The 24,255-nt window shown below is 51.7% G+C and overlaps 1 protein-coding gene across 2 annotated transcripts in view; it reads left to right on the plus strand.

Moving 5' to 3' along the window:
• The first annotated feature begins 1,310 nt into the window (after window positions 1-1,310).
• Window positions 1,311-24,255, plus strand: part of TMEM91 (transmembrane protein 91) — a 33,698-nt gene continuing 10,753 nt past the window's right edge. Inside the window, exon 1 of one of the 2 annotated variants that reach the window (XM_083627990.1) lies at window positions 1,311-1,916. The gene's annotated coding sequence lies outside the window, so the exon portion shown is untranslated. Of the gene's footprint in view, window positions 1,917-3,320; window positions 3,614-24,255 lie in introns of those variants that run through there. The other variant, XM_083627991.1, reaches the window with a different exon arrangement.

Raw genomic sequence — 24,255 nt, forward strand, 5'->3', positions numbered from 1 at the left:
TTCCGTGTGCTGCTCTGGTTCGCCAGAAGCGGCTTAGTCATGCTGGCCACATGACCCAGAAGCTGTACGCCGGCTCCCTCGGCCAATAAAGCGAGATGAGCGTCGCAACCCCAGAGTCGGTCACGACTGGACCTAATGGTCAGGGGTCCCTTTACCTTTACCTTTACCAGCTGGGTACACGCCATGCACTATAATCTCTCTGAAAGCCCATGTCCTCCTCCGCCTCCCTCTAAGAATCCTGGGAACTGTAGTCTACCTCTCACAGAGCTACATTTCCCAGCACCCTTCACGAACTACAGTTCCCAGAATTCTTTGGGGAGTGGGTGGTGGTGGAATGTGCTTTTAATGTATGGTGCATCGGCTTCTCAGGACTATCGAGACAGGGATATCAGCTTTCCTTACAGGATTGCTGCAGAGATTACAGCACAATAATGCACTCGAAACTGTTGGAAAGCTCAAGAGGCCGCTACAGAAACATAAAACGTTATAATTATTATAATCGCCGCTGGCGCGATCAGAGGCCTGCTGGAGATTTGAAAGAAACGTGCATTTATTTGGGTGGCGGATAGGCAGCAAATTTATGCTCTGGGTGCAAAGGAGGGGGCGGCAGTTTGATTTGACTGGGGTCTTTCGGTGTTATTTTGTGGGGCGATTCAATTTCTGCACCGCCCTTCAGTCCAGGGTGGCAGACAACAACACCCATTAAATAATTTTGAAAATGGTTATTTTTTTTAATCGATTAAAGCCATTTCAGAAGATCTGCAAGCATTGAAAAGCAACGAAAGATACAGCTGACCGTTCCCAGGTTGCAGGTGGACCAGCAAACTCTTTTGTGAGAGGAGGTTGACTCCGTGAGTAAAATATAGCTTGGCAGGGCGGGGGGAGCTGCTGAAGTGAACGGCTACAAGTGACCCCCACCCAAAAATACAAATAAATCTGGGCTGCGTGTAAGCCCAAGATCAGAGTCTGAAAACTAGCGCCCCCCAGCCCCCCCTTCCAGTAGACTCAAGGGAGCCAGGAGCATCTTGCCCCCCACATTTATGACACCTCACCCCCTTCCAACCCTGCGGGCACCTATGGAAGAGGGGGAGAAGGGTGTTGTGGGGGGTGCCAAAGTCCTAAAATCAATCCCCCCCCCTCTTGCATCTGGTCTCTCTTCCTTACATCAGCCAGCTTGGCGTGGAGGGTGGGTGGGGGGGTCTTAAATTGCAAAGACATGCCCACAGGGAGGGGTGTGTTTTTAAAAGGGGGGGTGTCTTCTTTATTATTATTTTGCCACGCAATCCATCTCTGCGAGGAGGCGAGGCATCTGCCTGTGTGTGGCTGTCAGCTCGCAGACAACCCCTCCCCTCCTCCCTCCCCCCCCTCCTCCATCCAGATCTGGGGGTGGGAAGGAGGGAGGGGGGAGAGAAGGGGGCTCCGCTCATGCCACCGCATCTTGGCAGCAGGCGCACAGCTGCTCCCGGAGCGCTGGATGGCAGCCTTGCTGTAGGCGACTGGGCAGCTGCCTTGGCACCGCGCAGAAGGCAGAGGAGCCGGCCAGCCACCACGTTGGAGGGGACTTTCTCCCTCTCTCCTCCTCCTCCTCTTCGTGCCACGGGTCCTTCTTCTTCGTGGCAAGCCTTGGGGAAGCCGTCGATTGCCACAGATTGGCAAACCTAACCCTTAGCGCCGAGGGTGGCAAAGGGCATCGTGCCAGGCTCACCACAGGAGTTCTTGAAGGGACCCTGGCATTTTTTGGAGAGGAGGGTCTGCGTGTTCTGGCTGGCACCCAAGCCGAGCAACTTTCTCCCTGACCGGGCATCATCGTGTCTGGGCCGGGCAGAGATGGGCACCCTTTTGCAGAGGATGCAGCCCGCGGAGGTCTGGAGGGTGGCAAACAGGTGCTTGCCACGGGGACGCTGGCAGTGAGAACGGTAAGGGTCTCTTTCTCTCTCTCTTTCTCATGTGGACTTTGCCAAACCCAAGACCCTCTCAGCCTGGGCTGCCCGGGTGGTGCCAACCTCCCTGACTGCAAGTCTTCATCAGATCGTAGAATAGGAAGGGACCCCAATGGCCATCTAGTCCAACCCCCCCTAAGGAGAAGCCCAGAGCCAATCCTCTTGCCCACTCTTATCCATCCCAGACTTGGAGTGCCCCATTGGCCCTGGATTTTGCCCCCCACCCAAAAAACAACACTTAGGTCTCCTGCCCTCCTCGCTGTTCTCAAATCTAAATCTGGAAGTTGAAGAGAGATTCTCTCTGACTCTCAACAGCTGAGCCGGCGAGATGGTGGAATTAGTGAGATTAAGCTTGGCGGCGAAGCGAGGGGGTAATTGGGTGAAGCTGGAGTCACTCTGGACCAGGGCAGGGTTTCTTATGGTGAGCCTTGGGTAACCAAGAGGACGAGCGTCCTAGGGTGATGGGCAGGGAGGCAGGCAGGTAGCTCCCACTCCACTTAACACAGCACAGCCCCCCAACCCCCAGAGAGGTCTCTGAGCCCCCTAACCGTAGCCTCTGTCTTATTGTTGTTGGGGGGGGGGCGAGAGAGAGGGGTCGGGCCAGGAGCGCTGGGAGCCGAGCGCATCTTTGGAGTCTCAGGGAAGCGTGCAAAGGATTTGTGAAACGGAGTTGGCCAGAGAGTGGGTTTCTTGTGTGCGTGTGTTTTAAAAGGTTGCCAGCCCCTGGTGGCAAGAGGGTGCCCCCTTTCCCGGCTCCCAGCTTGGGGACATTCTCTCCTACTCGCCAGCCCAGGGATGGAGAAGGGATGCATCATCTTTACACAGCAGGTGTGTGGGCTGGGGAACTGAGGGCAAAGGAACCAGAGCTCTCTCTTTCTCAAACACACACACAGAGAGAGAGAGTTTCTTTCGTGTGGGAGCTCTGAGCAGGCAGGAGGAAGGAGATCGATAGAGACCGTCAATGTGCAAGGAAAGACTGCTGGAGATTTAGCTCCTTTGTGGGGGCTGACCCATCGCTGCTGCTGCTCCTGTGTCTGTGGCTCTCTGGAAAGAGGGGTCCCCCCCCACCTCTCCAGATCCTCTTTGGATTCTTGAGAGAAAGGGCCCAGGGAGCAAAACAAGGTGCAAGGATATTGAAAGGGATCAATATGGAGAGAGAAGTGGAGATCTAATCTAGCTGGTGCCAGCTGGTGCCTCTCTGAACCTCACAGGCCCAAAGACCCAGCCCTTCCTTGCTTGTCCCCCGCCCCCTGGCATTTAGGGGTATACTGCCCTTGTACATTGAGGTTTCTCTAAGCCATCACGCCTTATATAATTACAGCTGCAGATCAACTGCTGTGTTCTGAATTATTATCTTTTCCATTCTCATTTAAAGGCATCTGAAATAGCTGCCATATTCAGACTCTGGGGCGACGACTTTCTGAAAGATAACAGTGCATTGCATAATTTACTTCATTTTTGTCCGTTTCGGGGAAACAGCACATCAAAATAAGCTTGTTTTTCTCATGTGAGAGTTCAGGAACTCAGTTTCAGTACAGCTTTCCTTGCCCCAAATGTACACTCGGTTTCCCTTTTGCACGTAACGCCATCCCCACGTGGCAAGCACCAAAAGTGTCATCGGGCTGAGTCACAAACGGATGTCTTTGATTAACCCCAAGTTGATCTGATGCAAAGTAAGCTTTCTCCAGTCTCCTGTGACTTACTGTATAGCTTAATGTGTTTGGGGAACTACTCTGTATCATGTTCCCGTTAGAACCCGGGAAGAACAAACGAGCGAATTTCTCGCCCCCGTGCGTGTGAAAATGGAGGTTCTCGTGGGGTCCCCATTATGTAATGTGCGGTTGTGACGAAAACAAGTGCATTATCTGAGCACACTCCTTTCAGATCCACGGTCGATTATGACTCCCTGCCGGCTAGGAGTGTGTACAGAATGCAGCAAACCCGGGTTGGTTTCAGCACAAGGTGTGAAACGGCCCTACAGTTCCATCAATAATTGGGGGGGGGGGGCCTGATCTCTGGCGAGTGCCAAAACGGAACGCCCAGTTTATATGCTAATTCTGGAGCTCTGCCCGGTTAATTAAAATGCTTGTTTTATTTGCTCCCCCCTCACCAGCAACAGGCAGCAAAAGAGAAAGAGAGAAAGAGATGCTTTGGCTGGGAAGGAATAATAGAACCCTGCTGGTTTTTATGACGTCGCTGATTTTCCCATTGTATATTTTGCTCTATTTTAACATTTGCCACCGCAGCTCTGATAATTGTGTCTCGAAGGGTGGTATGGAAATCTGAAAAACACATTAAGTGGTCAGTGATGCCTTCGGGCAAGCGATGGACGCCATGAGCAAGCCCAGAAATTCGGCATTCGCATTTAATCTCCTGGGGGAGCGAAAATGGGTCTTTATGACTCATTGATCCCCTACCCCAAACCCCTTCACTCCTTGGAACACACGGCTGAAGATGGATTATGGGATGTCTATGGTGGCTTGGAAAAGGGACGCGGGTGGCGCTGTGGGTTAAACCACAGAGCTGAGGACTTGCCGATCAGAAGTTCGGCGGTTCGAATCCCTGCGACGGGGTGAGCTCCTGTTTCTCGGTCCCTGCTCCTGCCAACCTAGCAGTTCAAAAGCACGTCAAAGTGCAAGTAGGTAAATAGGTACCACTCCAGCGGGAAGATAAACAGCGTTTCTGTGCGCTGCTCTGCCAGAAGCGGCTTAGTCATGCTGGCCACATGACCCGGAAGCTCTACGCCGGCTCCCTCGGCCAATAAAGCAAGATGAGCACCGCAACCCCAGAGTCGGTCACGACTGGACCAGATGGTCAGGGGTCCCTTTACCTTTACCTATGGTGGCTTGGACACCCAAACTAACTCAATCTAGCCCATCACCTGGGTATCATGGCACAACAGGTGCTGAACCACCTTGGGTACCCAGGAAGGCTAGTTTTACTCCCCTCCCAACAGCCCCAAAGAATCCATATCTAGTAGGACTCCATATCTTTAGGCTCACCTTCGCTCCATGCGCAAAACCTGCGCGCAGCAACAGCACAAGACGAAGAGAAATGTATGCATGAAATCTGACAGGGAGGGCTGAACATGTGTGTCTATTTTGCTTGCACATATAACGAAGCATCGTTTTGGCTTCAGCTTTGGACCGGAGGGAATCTGTCCAATTAGGCCCCTCACCACCCCCTCGCATATTGCTGTTGATTTCAGCCATATGTGCATGTCATCGGGGAGAGGAGGAGGAGGGGGCCGTTTCCATGAAACCGGGAATGCGTTTTTTTATCGACCGATGAGTATATTTCTCATTCGGCTGAAACATATGGTGAAAATCAGGCTTTGCAAATTCAGCGGCCCAGGCAGGATTTGAACCCATGGCTCCTCGCGTTTGGAATGAGTGCTCCAGTCACTTGGCCACCTCTGGCCTGGGGCAGATCCACCAGTTTTTGCTCCGTACATGAAGAATCCAGAAAGCCACAACCTCCTAGGCCTGTGGCTCACCCTTGACCATTGGCCATGCTGGCTGAGACTGGTGGTCTGCGATAAACGGAATAATTGGCCGAAGCGTTTCATTTCCGAGATGCCAGTGGCTGGTGTTAAATGCCAACACTTTTATAATAGTTGCCCTGTGACCCGAAGCCTTTTGCCAAAATTCTAAGGGACATAGGAGCTATGTCTGATTATTCGGCAGCAAAGGGAAGGCGCTCTGCACATGCTCAGATGCCACAGCTCAGCAACAGAGCACATGATTTCCATGCATAATCTTCTGAATTCCATCCCTGGCACTTCCCTGGTTGGGCTGGGGAAGACTGACGGTCTAAATGTTTTATAGGAATATTTGCTTGCTTCATGGCATCAGGGTTCGGTTTATACGCCTTGGGTAGAAAACAGGTTCTGGGGCAAAATCCTGGTGAACTCTGATGCAGCCTAAGGCAGTGGTGAGAGACCTGTGGTCCTCCTGGCTCCCAGAGGACCCGGCCAGCAAGGCCAATGGTCAGGAAGTGCTCAAGGCAGTACAGTGCAATGGTTAGAATGGACTAGGACCTGGGAGGCCGGGATTCTATTGCTGCCACTCAGCCATGTAGCTCACGGGGTGATCTAGGGCCAATCGCTGCCTCTCAGCCTCACCTACCTCACAGGGTTTGTTGTGGGGATTAAATGAGGGGAGAACACCACCTTGAGCTCCTGGGAGAAAAAGGAGGGATATAAAAGCAATAAATTATAGTAAGGATGAGAGACCGAGTCTAGCAGATATCTGGAGGGGCACAGGTATTTCACACACAGAGCCTAAGGTCCAAACTTCGGTGTGAGAGCCAGCATGGGGAAGAGGTGGGAAGACCTCAGATTAAACCTCACTTTAGGCTCAGCCCCAAAGTTAGGCAAACACCTATTCCCTCAGCTTCTCCACTGTCTGCCCCACTGAGCTGAACTTTGGGGTGGAGGTCGTAAAAAAATGCCAGCCTCCTTTATTGAGCAGCTTGATATAATGCAGGTTAATGACTTGGTGGAAGCTAGCGGCTAAATGGAGCCTCTCTCTTCAGAGGCACTCTACCTGTGATTTACCAGATGTTGGGGACAAACGAGGGCTGTAGGGCTGTAACTCTCATGACTGAGTAAACCAGGGCTCTTTTTGGATGCCTTCTCTCACCGGCCCTAGCCGTAACCGCCAGATGTTTTCGGATTCCTAACCCATCCAGCATGACCAATGATCAGGGATGATGGGACTTGTAGTCCATCAATATCTGGAGGGTCAAAGGCCACCCAGCCTTGGTATAACCTCCCTTACACTGAGTCAAAGTCTTGCTCCATCTAGTCCAACATTGCCAACTTGGGCTGGCAACTGCTCTCCAGCAGAAACCTCCCTTTCACGTGGACCCTGTTCCCTGTTATTTAAGTGGAGGTACCAGGACGCGGGTGGCGCTGTAGGTTAAACCACAGAGCCTAGGACTTGCCAATCAGAAGGTCGGTGGTTTGAATCCCTGCGACGGGGTGAGCTCCCGTTGCTCTGTCCCTGCTCCTGCCAACCTAGCAGTTCGAAAGCACGTCAAAGTGCAAGTAGATAAATACCTTCCAGCGGGAAGGTAAACGGCGTTTCCATGTGCTGCTCTGGTTTGCCAGAAGTGGCTTAGTCATGCTGGCCACATGACCCGGAAGCTGTACGCCAGCTCCCTCGGCCAATAAAGCAAGATGAGCACCGCAACCCCAGAGTTGTCCACGACTGCACCTAATGATCAGGGGTCCCTTTACCTTTACCAGGGGCTGAACCTGCCGGGACTCTTCTGTCCCCAAAAGCATGTGCCCTGCTGCTGAGCGAGGCTTTCACACCCTTGCTTCTGGGCTTCCCAGAAAGCTTGTGGCTGCCCTCTGTTGGAAACAGGACACTGGGGCTTCGCTGGATGCTTAAGTGAAACCCAGCCGGGCTCTTCGGCCCTTCCTAGGAGCGCTTGGAAACATGTTCTGCAAATGCTTAAGGCCTCATAACTGTTGTTTCAGTTACCCTGACCCTGACCCCGCTGTGTGGCTCAGGAGACTGTAGCTTGCCTACCTCCCCGTGTGGGGTTAGGAAGACGGGGAGCATTCTGCCAATTTTCTCCCCCGCCATCCAAGTTGAGAAGAAGATAAAAAGCTGAATCTCTTCTCCTCGCTTTCTCTGTGCCGCCTCTGCTTTGGGAAAGCGGCGGTGATTCATGGGCATTTGCTGGCACCGCCATCAAAGTACAGTCAAGACCTAGATCTCCAGGGACTTGCTTTCATCCTCCTCCTCCTCTCCATCCCAAAATAATTTCCGTTGCTGTACGGTTTCCCAAGAGAGCGAGGCAGTGCAAATGCGTGAAGGCACTCCAATTTAATTTAACCGGGAACTCGGGACGTTGCAGGAGATTCAGAGCAGGAATGTGGCCAGGGTTGGGAGTTCGATTCCAACTCCTAGGAGGAGAAGGGATGCTCAGTGGTTAGCACAAGAGGCGGCCTTCATGTGATGGGAGCCTTGGGTTCAAAGCCCAGCGAGTGGGAAGGGAAGATCAGTTTAAGAGGCTGGCGAGGTGGCAGAGCAGGCAAACTATTTTGCTTTAGAAGATTAATTTCCAGGGCTGCTTCTCCCCCAGCCCCCCAGCCCCCGCAAAAAAATATGGTCCCAAGTTATGGTCTGAAGGAAAATGAGGCTTCCACCTCCCTGGTTGTGGGTCTGGTTCGTGCCTAAATGGGAGGTGACCATCATGGAGACTGCATTGATATTATATTTTACAACCCACCTTTTTCTCCAAAACAATCATGGTTCTCCCCTCCTCATTCAATCCCCCACAACAACCCTATGAGGTAGGTTGAGGTGAGAGGCAGTGTGACTGGCCCAAAGGTCACCCCATGAGCTTCATGGCTGAGTGATGATTCGAACCCTGCTCTCCCAGGTCCTCTAACCACTTCACCACACAGACGTGTATGATGACTTGGGGTCCCGTAATGGAAAGCAGCAGGATACAAACACAATGAATGAATTTGCTAGTTACTATGTGATGTTGTGGGACGCGGGTGGCGCTGTGGGTTAAACCACAGAGCCTAGGACTTGCCAATCAGAAGGTCGGCGGTTCGAATCCCCGCGACGGGGTGAGCTCCTGTGGCTGGGTCCCTGTTCCTGCCAACCTAGCAGTTCAAAAGCACCTCAAAGTGCAAGTAGATAAATAGGTACCACTCCAGCGGGAAGGTAAATGGCGTTTCCGTGTGCTGCTCTGGTTCGCCAGAAGCGGCTTAGTCATGCTGGCCACATGACCTGGAAGCTGTACTCCGGCTCCCTTAGCCAATAAAGCGAGATGAGCGCCGCAACCCCAGAGTCAGCCACGACTGGACCTAATTCAGGGGTCCCTTTACCTTTACGTGATGTTGTGCCTGGGAAGACGGAGGCTGTCTTTCCTGCTTTTGGGTCCCCCCCAATTTCTCCTTGGCCCTGTCTTCCATACAACTGAATGGAGAGAAGTCTGTGCAACTGGGAATGGGAAACTTCGATCCTTGGCATAAGAATCTGAGATTGGGTAGGAACTTCATTACGTCTAATGCTATTTTCAAAGTGTTGGTGCTGACCTTTAAAGCCCTAAACGGCCTCGGTCCTGTATACCTGAAAGAGCGCCTCCACCCCCATCGTTCAGCCCGGACACTGAGGTCCAGTTCCGAGGGCCTTCTGGCTGTTCCCTCCCTGTGAGAAGTGAGGTTACAGGGAACCAGGCAGAGGGCCTTCTTGGTAGTGGCACCCGCCCTGTGGAACGCCCTCCCATCAGATGTGAAGGAAGTAAACAACTACAGTGGACTCTCTGGTTACGTTACCTTCAGGTAATGTAACTTTCGGGTTGCGAACGCAGCAAACCCGGAAGTGTATTCTTCCATGTTTCACCATGTGCGCATGCGCAGAAGTGCTCTATCGCACCGCGCGCATGCACAGAAGCAGCGCCTCTACTTGCGGATTTTTCGGGATATGTACAGACCCCTGGAACGAATTACCGTATTTTTCCCTCTATAACACGCAGATTTTTTCTCCTAAAAAGGAAGGGGAAATGTGTGTGCGTGTTATTGAGCGAATGTGTGGTCCCTGGAGCCGAAAAATCAGGCAAAAATCAAATCGCGCTTCACGGAGAAGGGAAATCTGAAAAGAGGAAGTGGCTGCTTTCCTGCATTCTGCCTCAGGGTCTTACTGCCCACCCTCCTCTGTTTCCTTGCTGTGTTTGCTGAAACGGAACAAAGAGCAGGGAAAGCCCCTCCCCTCCAGGCAAGCAGAGAGGAAAGCAGACTGTGTTCCTTCTATTTCCTCTCTGTGCTCCGGTGCTGCTGGGGGAGAGGGAGAGAGAGAGAGGGTGGGAGGGAGGGAGGGAGGGAGGGAGGGAGAGAGAGAGAGAGAGAGAGAGAGAGAGAGAGAGAGAGAGAGAGAAAGAAAGAAAGAAAGAAATGGCTGGGGTGGGGGGAAACGTTTGCCTTTCTTTTCTCCCTCCCGTTAAATCCCTCTCCTGCATTCTTAGCCAGCTGCTTCTCTGCACACCACCTCATGTCCCTTCTTTGTTTTTCCTTCGCTCTCCATTTAAAATGTGGTTACAAAGCATGGATCCTCAGGATCTTTGCATTGGGTCACCCCAAATTCACCATCAGATCACATAGCATGTCCATGGCTACAGCCTGCACCAGAAAAATCACGCACCCACTGTTGCCTGGGGCTGCAATGGTGCAAAAACGTGGTTACAAAGCATGGATCCACAGGAATTCTCAGGATTTTTGCATTGGGTCACCCCAAATTCACCATCAGATCACATGTCTGTGGCCACAGCATGAAGCACAAAAATGATACATCCACTGTTTCATTCAGAATGTTTTTTCCCTTGTTTTCCTCCTCTAAAAACGATGTGCGTGTTATGGTCAGGTGCGTGTTATAGAGCGAAAAATACGGTACATTCATATCCAGAGGGTCCACTGTATCTTACTTTTAGAAGACATCTGAAGGCAGCCCTGTTTAGGGAAGTTTTTAATGTTTTATCTTTTATTGCTGCTATTATTATTCTGTTGGGAGCCGCCCAGAGTGGCTGGGGAAAATTATTATTTTCTCCACATGGAAAGTTTGTTGTCCGGCTCCATCCGGGTGAACAGGAGACTTCCGTTCTGTTCTCCTGCAGGAAGCAAAGAGTCAGGGGGGTGCCATCTGAGTGAATGGAGCAGGTGGGATCAATTCCCCCATATCAGACTCTGTTGCCCAAGAGAGAGAAGGGGAGATTCTGTTAACCTCTTGAAGGATTTCCCAGTTAGGATGGAGGCCCAATAACACAACTGCCCTGGACAGCTGCCCTATGCTGCCTGCTCCGCGGGTTAGGACAATGCTGAGAACCAGAACACAGGAGCACAGAGACCACCCATACTGCCTGCACTGGCCGGCAGCGGCTATTCAGTGTTTGAGGCAGGAGCTTTGTCTAGCCCTACTTGGAGCCTGCAGGGATTGAACCCAGACGTTCAGGGTGCTCTGCCACTGAGCTGCCGTCCTCCTTCCGGCGGAAGTGACTCCTGCGAGTTCTGGGCTTTTAACACCCTGGTTTCCCTTTTCAGTTTTAAAGAAACCAAACAAACAAGCTCGGCAGATCTTGGCAAGGCTGTGGCGCACTGCAGGTTCCCCACGTCAGAGCCAATGTTGCCAAACAGAGCCGAGATCTTTCGATGCCAACATGCGCTTGTTTGAGCACTGAGGGAAAGGTTTCGTTCCCTCTCTTCAGAAACACTCTCTCTCCCCTCAGAAGGCATTCCCTGGGTTGCGTGTCATGTGGGAACTGTCTCCGAGTCCTGCAGTCCCTGCACAAGTGAGCCAGCAGCATCCTTTGTAGCAATCTTTTCTTGTAGAGGGTTCATTCCCGCCCCCCCCCCCGTATTATTTTAATATTTTGTTGGAAGCTGCCCAGAGTGGCTGCGGCAACCCAGTCAGATGGGAAGCGTATAAATAATAAAATCATTATTAAATTACAGTGGTACCTCGGTTTTCGAACGTAATCCGTTCCGGGAGAAACGTTCAAGTTCCGAAACGTTCGAAAACTGAGGCACAAAGGACAGTCTGCAAATTTAATAAAGAAAATTGAGAAAAAGAACACAAACACTCAAAGGAAGCCGTTTGACTTCCGAGGCACGTTCGAAAACGGAAGCGTTTACTTCTGGGTTTGCAGTGTTCAAAAACCGAAACGTTCGTCAACAGGAACGTTCGGAAACCGAGGTACCACTGTATTATTATTACAGTGGTACCTCAGGTTACATACGCTTCAGGTTACAGACGCTTCAGGTTACAGACTCCGCTAACCCAGAAATAGTGCTTCAGGTTAAGAACTTTGCTTCAGGATGAAAACAGAAATCGTGCTCTGGCGGCGCAGCAGCAGCAGCAGGAGGCCGCATTAGCTAAAGTGGTGCTTCAGGTTAAGAACAGTTTCAGGTTAAGAACGGACCTCCAGAACAAATTAAGTACTTAACCCGAGGTACCACTGTATTGTATGAAAAAGCAGGCAGGTCGAAACAGAATGCAAAATAAACCCAAGTGCCGTGGCTCTAAAATTGAACCAATCCTAGCCTAGTTGCTACTCTTGGTCGTTCAAGTTTACACACAAAGAGTCAGTGAGGCTGCTCAGTTTCATAGAAAGTCTGGCTTTGAACCCTGTTGTTGAGAGAGCACAAGGAAACTGGATCCCCATCTATCCCCCATCTCAGAGTCACCACGTTGGGCAAGATTCCTGCGTTGCAGAGGGGTTGAGCTGGATGACCCTGCAACTGTGGCATCCTATGATTCCCGTGAAATGAGAAAGATTTCCTCAGAAACCTCAGATGAGGGAGGAAAGCCTTAACGGAATACAAGACAAGGGACTCTGAGGTGGAGATAAATCAGGCAACAGGAGAGTTTGGAGGAACAGAAGGTAAAGTAATTTGTCAAGCTTCACAGTAGCCGTCATAATGGCTATAAACCATACAACTGAAGCAGATTTACTATTCAATAAATTTTGGTACGGTGCTTCATAAAACCCCATACAATTATGTACAGTGGTACCTCTGGTTAAGAACTTAATTTGTTCTGGAGGTCCGTTCTTAACCTGAAACTGTTCGTAACCTGAGGTACCACTTTAGCTAATGGGGCCTCCCGCTGCCGCCACGCGATTTCTGTTCTCATCCTGAAGCAAAGTTCTTAACCCGAGGTATTATTTCTGGGTTAGCGGAGTCTGTAACCTGAAGCGTACATAACCTGAAGCGTCTGTAACCCCAGGTACCACTGTATTCTGCTTCAGTTCACTGATCTGTAAGTCACTCTCTGTACACTGTCCGTATTTCTGTCAGTAAGTTGGGATGAAGATATACAAAGGACCCAGTCTGGTCTCCTTAAATCCAGAATGAATTCTGACTCCATCCCTATCCCCCAATTTATTCTCTCTCTCTCTCTCTCTCTCTCTCTCTCTCTCTCACAAACACACACGCACACACAGAGAGAGAGAGAGAGAGAGTGTCACAGTCTGGGCTCAGGGTCCTGGCTGAATTAGGCTACAGTCCCATCAGCCCATTTTCCTTCTGACCCTGACACAAATTATCGAGAGAAATTTGACCCATCGTTTCTGCAAGTCACCTAAACCAAAGATGCCATTTAATGGAGCCAGGGCTGTGGAGAGCAGCTCAGTTTGGTGCTGCTGACTGATCTCCAGCTGCGCGAGATCTGGTCGAGTGTGTGTGTCGGGGTATGCGAAGCAGTGTGCCAGCTTCTGAGTCACACACAGCTCTTTGTCAGGCAAAAGCGCATGGGAGGAGCCGAGCTCAGACGGGATCCAAAACATACAAAAACAAAACAGACGGAAACTCGTGTAGATAATGCCCTTTCCATGTGGACGACGTTTCTGCTTACCTGCAAATTTCCAGAATTGTGGTGCAGTGCCTAAGAGGCAGAGGTACCATTCAGGAAGCCCTCAGTGCGAAACTCGCCTCTGTCGTGTGCGCAGTAGGTGGTTTCAAGCCAGCCACTCTTAACTCTCTCAGCCTCAGTCGGCAACATAGGGCATAATACTACCGGTCTACCTTACAGGGTTCTTGTAAGGATTACAACTGAAACATCTATGGAAATGTTTAATATTATTAAGACCAAGGCTCCCTCCAGACGTTCATTCATGGTTATTTAATAATAATAATAATTTATTATTTATACCCCGCCCATCTGGCTGAGTTTCCCCAGCCATTCTGGGCGGCTCCCAATCAAGTGTTAAAAACAGTACAGCGTTAAATATTAAAAACTTCCCTGAACAGGGCTGCCTTCAGATGTCTTTTAAAGATAGGATAGCTGCTTATTTCCTTCACATCTGAAGGGAGGGTGTTCCACAGGGCGGGCGCCACTACCGAGAAGGCCCTCTGCCTGGTTCCCTGTAACCTCACTTCTCGCAATGAGGGAACCGCCAGAAGGCCCTCGGTGCTGGACCTCAGTGTCCGGCCAGAATAATGGGGTTGGAGACGCTCCTTTGGGTATACAGGGCCAAGGCTGTTTAGGGCTTTAAAGGTCAGCACCAACACTATTTGTGCCTTCGATTGCATCAGGGCTTGTTCTACATGATCCTGCTTTCACGTAAAGGTGTTTTTTTTTTTTTTTTTTTTTTTTTTGGAGCGGGCAGCTTGCCTCGTTCCCAATCATTTAAAAAGAGCGATTTGGAGTTCTGCATTACGCATCTGTGCAGAGCATGAACTGCTGCGCATGTTTGGCTGAGCAATCTGTTCCTGCTACGGAAATCCCATGTGCCTGCACCGGATTTCACGGTGCGTGGATTTCTGAGTTGGTGGGAGCCCTGACAGGAATTAAAAAAGGACAAACTCTGAATGTCCCTTCCCATCCAGCGACTACAGTTGCGTGATGGCAGTGTGCCACCGGAAAGTGCCAAACGCTGTTCTTTTTCTGGAACAGTCGACTGCTGTAGGGGTTGTGTAAAGGTTGCAGATGGGGGGGTAGGGGGGGTGGAGGGATGAAACACCAGCCAATTCTAATGAGCCATAATAAGCAGAGGAATATAGCCTGCATACTTCCCAAGCCTCCTCCAATTTAAGCCGATGTTACTTACGAATAATCCCTCATCACCATTTCAATATTCCCACTTTTTGCCGTCCAAATTTGCCTGCCACTACGTCTGAAGTCTCGGGGCTTAACTTAAACCTTTTAAAAACTGCATTCTTATTTATTGCGTTTATCGGTTGCCTTATACAAAAGAAAGAGGCTCAAAGCAACTTGTGGCGAATAAAAGCAATTTTTAAAACAAAAAACCAGGAAAATGTAAAACTGCAAACAATACACGATACATAAAATGCTCACCCGGCAACTTACCAATAAAGTGGATTGTTTGGTCGATAAAGCAGACTCCCAGTGCAATGTGGTAAAAAACACAGCATATGGATTGACATCTTCAAGGTATTTATCGTCGCAGCTCATAAACAAGTTTTCAATAGACTTTACCCCCTGCTCTCTGTCTTCCAAAGGTGATGGTATAGGTCTATTTCCAGTGGCACCATCAGGGCAGGACTTTGGGGGCAGAGGCCCAGGCCCCCACTCAGCAGAATAGCCAGGGACTCCCCCAAACACTGCAGGGTTGGCTTCCCACATCTCAAAGAAAACAAAGGAAGACCCATTGCTATTGAAAAAGAGGGGCTCTCCATTTCAGACCATTAAGTCTAGACACTGGGCTGTATCCAATGATCTGTGTGCTAGTGTGTGACAGAGTTTTGTGCTGGGCCCGGGAGTAACCCGTGAAACGTGGTCCAGGACCAGTCCAGAATCCGAAGGTACCGCTAGGAGTTAGTCCGACAGGGCCAAGGCAGGACACGAGGCAGGAAACCAGGCAATGACAGGTACAGGATCTAGCATACAGCAATGTTGCTCCCGCAACCTGGGGCGGGGTCCGACAGCCTTTTATCTTTGTCGGGTAGCGGCTGGTCCTGATCCCCCAGTGACTCACCTCCCTGTTTCGCCCGAAGGCAAGCACTCCTCCTGCAAATACTCAGGTCTCTCCTTCTCTCAGACCTTCGTCTCTGCAGCTTGGGAGATGTCGATGGGTTACTAGACCCAGAGGCTGCCTCAGCCTCCCCTGACCCAACCGGTAGCGGAGCATCTGTAAGTGATGGCCCAGCTGAAGACAACAAAGTAATCCCCGCATCTGGAGCCAGAGCAGGCTCAGGCCTCTGACTTGGCCCAGCTGGTGTTTATTGCAAGGGAACCAGTGCAGACTGAGTCTCCTCTGGTTCCGAGTCCGAGTCCGAGTCCCAGGCCATCACAAGTTTAAAGGGAGGGCGACAAAAGAATCCAACTCAAAAGTTGTGCCAGCAGAAGTTTGTTGCACAATATCCAATTCTTGGTGCGCAGCAGCTGGTTTTTGCTGTGCAATCGGTTGCACAACAATCTTGGGCAATGTACCTGTGTTTTTCCTTCAGCAAGAACTTTCTGCCAGCACAATTCATATACCGCTTAGTGACGTTAATTTAGCACCGCATTCGCTAACAGCTCTCTGTCGCCTAAGTCCATCGCTGCCTATTCCACCCAAACAGTAGATGAGACAAGATCGCTGTTTCTGAATTGCTGCCATCTCCGACTGCCGATGCGGGCAGACATGTGAGAATGTTGTACAAAAATAAAATATAATCTGCACATTTAAGAATACAGATGGTGTCAGGGGGGCAAGATTAGGGTAACCTTCACTGCGACAGGCTGGTTTTTTTATGTGCAGGGATTAAAAAATAATCGTATGGAGCACTCAAGTGAACCCCACCTACAAGCCAAACGGCACATCCCAGAAATTTATGTACTTCTGTTTATGAGAGCTGAACCCTAGCCATAAATAAAAGGGACTATATGAAAGCAATCTTGAAAGTCTGAAGCATTCATCTTAAATTCCACTTCACACCGATAAAGCATTTTTTTCTGCCGTCACCAAACTTAGTGTCATCTCTACATCCTTTGACAAAATGTCCCTTTGTAGAATCCAGCAATTCCTTCAACAAGGCTTCTTGTGAATCCGTTCCAAAAGATGCAGATAAAATTATCTGCCTGGCATCTCTAAAAGTCACTATCTCGCATCAGCCTGCATGTGCGTTTCAGCCTGAGGGATATCAGATGCCAGTGAAGTGGAACTTTAAACAGATTTTCAGAACCAGCAACTTCTGCAAAGCACTGCGCTGGCTACCTCTGAGATATATGTATACAGACAGATAGGTTTGGAAATATAGAGATACAAATGGACTGGCTCCAAGTTTTCTGTCCCAACTAACTGGTTCACAAAGAGTGGGGTGGGTTTTGTGTCAGGAGAGGAGTCTTGCAGGCTGCTGAGAGGAGCGGCTGGCTCTCTAAACCAGGGTTCAGCAAACTTTTTCAACAGGGGGCCGGTCTACTGTCCCTCAGACCTTGTGGGGGGCCGGACTATATTTTGGGGAAAAAATATGAACAAATTCCTATGCCCCACAAATAACCCAGAGATGCATTTTAAATAAAAGCACACATTCTACTCAGGTAAAAACCCCAGGCAGGCCCCACAAATAACCCAGAGATGCATTTTAAATAAGAGGACACATTCTATTCATGTAAAAACACGCTGTTTCCCGGACCGTCCACAGGCCGGATTTAGAAGGCGATTGGTCCACATCCAGCCCTCAGGCCTTAGTTTGCCTAAAGGTAAAGGGACCCCTGACCATTAGGTCCAGTCGTGGCCAACTCTGGGGTTGCGGCGCTCATCTTGCTTTACTGGCCGAGGGAGCCGGCGTACAGCTTCCGGGTCATGTGGCCAGGATGACTAAGCCGCTTCTGGTGAACCAGAGGAGCGCACGGAAACGGCGTTTACCTTCACGCCGGAGCGGTACCTATTTATCTACTTGCGCTTTGACGTGCTTTCGAACTGCTAGGTTGGCAGGAGCAGGGACCGAGCAATGGGAGCTCACCCCGTTGCGGGGATTCGAACCGCCGACCTTCTGATCGGCAAGTCCTAGGCTCTGTGGGTTAACCCACAGTGCCACCTGCATCCCTTAGTTTGCCTACCCATGCGAGTCTAAACAAAGAGATTTCCTAAGCCTCAGGGTGGTGGTGGAGAAAGTTCTCTAACTTACAGGGACTCAGTTTCACACAAATTCAAGGGGCTTGATTTGGGTTCGGAAAACAGCAGAATGAGAAGGAGAAATTGCTTGTCAACAACGACAACAGCTGTTATCTTTGCACAGTATTTTGAAATTTTCAGAGCATTTAATGTAAACCATCTTCTGCAAGCCAGTGTAGTGTAGTGGTTCGTGTGTCAGGCTAGGACCTGGGAGACCAGGGTTCGAATCCCCCCCCCAACCATGAAGCTCACTGGGTGACTTTGGGTCAGTCACTGCCATTCAGCCTCACCTACCTCACAGGGTTGCTGTGATGATTAAATAAGGACGGGGAGAACTACGTTTGCCACCTTGAACTCTTTGGAGAACAAAGTGGGACAGAAATGAAATAATTAAGACATTAGTGCATCCTCCCTTATTGTTTTAGACACCTCCTGATGAAAACGTACCTGTTTCAGCCAGTCTATCTCGATGCATTATTTAGTTGCCTGTATTTGTTTTAAAGGGGATGCGGGTGGCGCTGTGGGTTAAACCACAGAGCCTAGGGCTTGCCAACCAGAAGGTCAGCGGTTTGAATCCCTGTGACGGGGTGAGCTCCCGTTGCTCGGTCCCTGCTCCTGCCAACCTAGCAGTTCGAAAGCACGTCAAAGTGCAAGTAGATACCGTATTTTTCGCTCTATTGGACGCACCGGACCACAGGACGCACCTAGTTTTTAGAGGGGGAAATCAAGGGAAAAAATATTATTCCCCCCCCCAGCCCCAAAGAGCAATGGAGAGGCTGCGCGCTTCCTCTTTAGCCTTGAGCAGCATCTTTAGCCTTGCACAACAGGATGGATCGTGCCCGCTGTCCACCGGGGCTGGACTAGATGACTCCTGGGGTTCCCTTCCAACCCTGTAATTCTGTGACCTCGGAAGTTGTTGGGGGTCTCCACCACTGGAGGCTTTTAAGCAGCGGTTGGGGGACCATCTGCCTGGTGTTCTTTAGCTGTGATTCCTACATTGTGAGGGGGCTGGGCTAGATGACCCTCGGGTGGCCCTCCCAACTCTATACAGTCCTACACTTCTGCGGCAGGAGATCCACAGCCACTTCACACAATCCCCACTCCCAATTTTCATTGGAGAGACATGTGGCTTCACTGTCTAGGTAGGTACCCCCCTACCTGCCACTCTTCCCTCACCCCACTTAAGCCGAGGGAATTCCTGCCCAGAGAAGCTCCCAAGTGAGGCAAGGGTTAAGATCTACCTCTGGTAAATGGCTTTGTATCCTCCCTCTTTCTCTTTTCTCTTCTTCTTCTATGCTAGTTCCTTCTCTTGTGTTTTGTTTAATCTGTTTTTATTGTATACTAAAATAAAAGCTGCAAAGTTTCCTTTTTTATAATATCCCCGCCCCTCCAAACTAAAACGTTAATCTAGATAAAAACACTGATCCAGAGGAAAATAAGGGGGTGGAGAAAGGATGAAAAAAGAAAAAGAGGTAGAGATAGAGAGATTTTTAAAAAGTTGGCTTCTTTAGCCTTGTGCAGCCTCCCGCGGCTGGAGAGGCATGCTAGGCAAAAGAGGAAGCCCGGGCAGCGAGCGGGATGGATCGCACTCGCTGCCCGGGCTTCCTCTTTAGCCTTGCGTAGCCTTCCGCGGCTGGAGAGGCGCGCACAGCTAAAGAGGAAGCCCGGGCAGCAAGCGGGATGGATCGTGCTCGCTGCCCGCAAAGTGATTTCATGCTCTTTATTCAGCTCATAGTGGTGAGGAGGAATGAATGAAAGTCCCCTCAAGGTATCTGCTTTATATACATTATTTACACAATGGGTTGCACATGATTGGCTAATTCCGGAATTCTACTGTAAGCCAATCAGGTTGTGGATTCACTTCTATCTGGAGCATGATTGGGTGGTTCCTGCCAACCAATCATACTGCTGCATTGTTCTAGGACCAACCAGACTGCTGCCTTTTGAATCCTATTGTTCTAGAACCAATCAGACTGCTGCAGTTTGGATCCTATTCAACTCAGTACATAACACCCCTCCCCTCTAAGTTCCAGTCCTGCCCGGGAGGTCGCATTCATAGTCCTTGAGGTACGCCGGTGGCCTACGTGTGCGTTGCGGCCTGGGGTGTTCCCTGGTCCGGGGTTCAGGTTCTGGCTCATGTTCCAAGGATGCTGGCTGTGATGGGCCTGTTTGGTCTGGTGCAACCGGCTCGCTCAGTCGTGGTTCTGGTTCCGGTGTCCTTTCGGCCTCGCAGGTCCTCTCTGTATTTACTGATTCTGCCTCTCCTGCTGGCCCCTCCTGCTCTATGGGCCTCACTGCCCCTCTGTTCCCTTGGGACTCCTCTGACCTTTCCTGGTTTTCTCCCGGGAATCGTCGCCGTATCTGGTCGCAGTGGCGGCGCCAGCGTTGCCCCCCATCCGTTAGCACCTCGTACGACACGGGACCAGTGACCCTGGTGACTGTGGCGGGTACCCATGCTGGGCCTGCCCCAAAATTCTTTGCGTACACTGGGTCCTGGGCCTCGAAGGTCCGGGGGTTCCTGCCTTCCCCCACCACTACCTCATCCTGAGCTCTATCGGGGTGAAGGCGGTCCAATCTGATTGCAAGGCGCCGACCCATTAGTAGTTCAGCGGGGCTCCGGCCAGTCGTTGAGCTGGGGGTGCTGTGTTGTGCTAGGAGGAATGTGGCAAGGCGGTACTCCCAATCCCCTTGCGTCATGCGGCGAAGGGTGTCCTTGGTGGTCCGCACCATGCGTTCTGCTTGGCCATTGGTGGCAGGGTGGAATGGCGCCGAACGGATGTGGCGGATGGCGTTCTGCGCTGTGAAGGTTTGGAATTCTCCTGACGTAAATGCAGTCCCGTTGTCTGAGACGAGAGTGTCAGGGAGCCCGTGGGTTGCAAACAGCCTGCGTAGTACCCGGATGGCTGCGGATGTAGAAGTGGACGGTACCAGTGCGACTTCCAGCCATTTGGTGTAGGAGTCCACCACTATGAAGAATGTTTTCCCCTGAAAGGGGCCAGCGAAGTCCACATGCAGGCGTGACCATGGTGCTCGGGCGGACTCCCAGGACTGGACTGGGGCCCTTGGGGGATCTGGGCGGGATTCTTGGCAGGCCTGGCAGTGTTTGACCCAGGCCTCTATCTCTCCGTCGATCCCCGGCCACCACACATAACTCCTGGCGAGGGCCTTCATTCTTACTACCCCTGGGTGTGTCTCGTGTAGGGCTGTGAGGACCCTTTTGCGGAGGGGCTGGGGAACAACGACCCTGCTTCCCCATAACAGGCACCCCTTGTGGGCCGACAGTTCATGTTTGCGGGTTGTGTAGCCGGCGAATTCTGGCCCGGGGCTGCTGCTGGGCCATCCCCTCCACACCCAGTCCAGGACCCGGGAGATGACCCTATCTTTCTTGGAATGGTGTGCAACTTCTTGTGCCTGAATGGGGCGGTCGGGAAGCAGCTCCAGGCTCATAACCTCTTGTGCAGGTGCTGGGTCAGGGCCTGTTTCCGGTAGTGGTAGCCTGCTGAGGGCGTCTGCATGGCCCATCGCCTTCCCAGGGCGGTGAATCAGTGCATACTGGTAGCTGGCAAGGAAAATTGACCACCTGAGGACACGAGGAGACAGCACTTGGGGGGTCTGCTTTTCGGAGGCAAACAAGCCAAGCAAGGGCTTGTGGTCAGTCACCACGGTGAAGGGCCGCCCGTACAAGAAATCATGGAATTTTTTTACTCCCTTCACGATTGCCAGACCCTCCTTGTCGATTTGCGAGTAGTTCCGCTCGGTTGCGTTGAGTGTCTGGGAAAAGTATGCCACCGGTACCTCTCTTCCATCCGGGAGTTGGTGTCCCAGGACAGCGCCAATGCCATAGGGTGAGGCGTCGCATGCTAGCACCACCGGCAGCCTCTCGTCGAAGTGTGCCAAGACCGAGTTTGAGACAAGCAAGTCCTTGACTGCCTGGAATGCGGCCTCCTGGCGCTGGCCCCACACCCAAGGGGCCCGCTTGTCCAGGAGTCTGTGTAGGGGCTCCGCTACCGCCGCCTTGTGGGGAAGGAAGGAATGGTAAAAGTTCAATAGTCCCAAGAAGGCCTGAAGTTCAGTCTTGTTCTTGGGCGCTGGGGCATCACAAATGGCCCGTACCTTGTCCCCAGTCGGGTGGACCCCTTCTGCGTCCACCATAAATCCCAGAAAGTCCACCTGAGGCACTCCTAGTAGACATTTTTCCCGCTTCACCTTGAGACCCGCCGTCTGGAAACGGTGCAGAACGGTGCGGAGGCGGTCCTCAAACTCCTCTGGTGTGGGCCCGGCAATCAACACATCATCGAAGAAGGGGGTGACGCCAGGAATCCCTTTAAGGAGAGAGTCCATTAGATTCTGGAATATGCCTGGTGCCACGCTGACACCGAATTGCAGCCGCTTTACCCTGAACGCTCCTCTGTGCGTCACAATCGTCTGTGCCTCTGCTGTGGCCTCATCTACTGGCAGTTGTTGATATGCTTGGGCCAAGTCCAGCTTGCCAAAAATTTTCGACCCAGCCAGGGTGGCAAGGACATGGCTGACCACTGGCACTGGGTATGCATGGGCCGTGAGGGCCTTGTTTATGTTTGTAGTCTGCGCAGATGCGGACCGAACCATTCGGCTTGACAGGTGTGACGATTGGGGTTTCCCAGGGGGCATTAGGCACCGGCTCCAGCACTCCTTGCTCCACGAGTCGGTCCAATTCCTCGTCTATACGGGGTTTCAGGGCGAACGGGACCCGGCGGGCCTTGAGCCTGACTGGTCGTACTGCGGGGTCAAGCTGTAGAGCAATGGGGGGGCCCGTATACTGTCCCAATTTCCCATCAAAAACCCCCGGAAATTCCTTGCATATGGCGTCCACGTCCACTTGTAAGGAAGTGTGGTTCACCCCGGTGACGGCTAGCCCCAGTGGTCCAAACCATGCCAATCCCAGTAAGCTAATGTAGGGGCCCTTGACCACAAGCAAGTCCAGTTGCCGCGTCCGCCCTCGGTATTGCACCCTGAAGGTCCCCACCCCCATTGTGGGGACCTTACGTTTCTGGAAGTCCCGGAGGGTGAATGGGGCCGGCCTGAGTTTGGGACCCCCAGTAGGACACAGTTTCCTTAAGGTCCTTGCCGAGATTATGGATAGAGTTGAACCCGTGTCAAGCTCCATGCGGCATGGGGCCCCCTCTATCTGTACCTCTACATAAATTTTCTCTACGTTGGGGTGGGGCAACTGGTATACCTGGAAGTCCGTGAGCTCCGTCGAGTTGCCTTGGTGTGTTGGGCCCCGGGACCTGGGGCTCTTGGATTGGTCATCTGATGCCTGGTGTCGGGTGGGCCGAGCTCGACACACCCGGGCGATGTGTCCCAATTTTCTGCACTGCCTGCACTCTGCGTTGCGGAAACGGCAGGTCCTCCTCTCGTGACTGTCTCCACAGCTTGCGCAGTTCCCTGCTTCTCGTCGAGGCAGCTGTGGTATGTGGGCTGCTTGAGTGCGCTGCTGTACTTGGTGCACCTCCTCCCTGTTGGATCCTGAGTCGTCTGTGAGGTCTTCGTGGTGGACCCTCGGTTGGGACGGCTGGCTCGGCCGTGCCTCTTGCGTCGACCTCTCGGCAGCTTCCGTTGCCAGGGCCTCCTCCAGAGCGACCTGGAACGTTAGGTCCTTCTTAGCGTAGAGGCGTCGTTGCAGCTTCTCATCCTTCAGGCCACCGACGAGGCGGTCACGAAGCATGTTCTCCAGCTCTGAGAAGTTGCAGAACCGGGCAGCTTGGCGGAGAGAGGTCACAAACCCAGTTATGGTTTCCCCAGGGGCTTGCCGCTTTGCATAGAAGGCATTTCGACGAGCCACCACAGAGGGCTGTGGCGAAAAGTGCCCCTTCAGCTGTTCCATTATTGTTTTGTATGGAACAGTAGCGACGTCTTCGGGTGCAAGGAGAGCCCGGGCGATTTCAAACGTCTCCTCTCCGCAGATGCTGAAGAATATTGCCCTCTTCTTGGCGTCTTCTTCATCGGTGACCCCTTTGGCTTCTAGGAGGAAGGTGAAACGGGAGGCGTACGCTTCCCAGTCTCCAGATGCTGGGTTGAACGGCGAGAAGCTGCTGTCGGTTGCCATTCTGAGTTCCTTGTGTCCCGGAGCTGAAGCCTGGATACACGGTGCGAGGCAGCGGTGCGGCAGGTGGCGGTGCTGCGGTGCTGTGTTTGGCAGTCAGCTCAGCGGGATCCCACCTTCGTCGCCAGTGAAATATACTCAGAGTCGCAAAGTGATTTCATGCTCTTTATTCAGCTCATAGTGGTGAGGAGGAATGAATGAAAGTCCCCTCAAGGTATCTGCTTTATATACATTATTTACACAATGGGTTGCACATGATTGGCTAATTCCGGAATTCTACTGTAAGCCAATCAGGTTGTGGATTCACTTCTATCTGGAGCATGATTGGGTGGTTCCTGCCAACCAATCATACTGCTGCATTGTTCTAGGACCAACCAGACTGCTGCCTTTTGAATCCTATTGTTCTAGAACCAATCAGACTGCTGCAGTTTGGATCCTATTCAACTCAGTACATAACACCGGGCTTCCTCTTTAGCCTTGTGCAGCCTCCCATGACTGGAGAGATTGCACAAGGCTTTTCTAGAGGAGGGAGAAGGGACTGACTGGCCGCGTCAGTCCCTTCTCCCTCCTGGGGAAAAGCCCGTAAGAGCCGCGCGAAGCTTGTGTGTGGCTCTTGGGGGCTTTTCCTGCTTGCCTCCCCCCCTGCATTCGCTC

Source organism: Podarcis filfolensis, assembly GCF_964270895.1.
Source record: "Podarcis filfolensis genome assembly, chromosome: 8".
NCBI lineage: Eukaryota > Metazoa > Chordata > Lepidosauria > Squamata > Lacertidae > Podarcis > Podarcis filfolensis.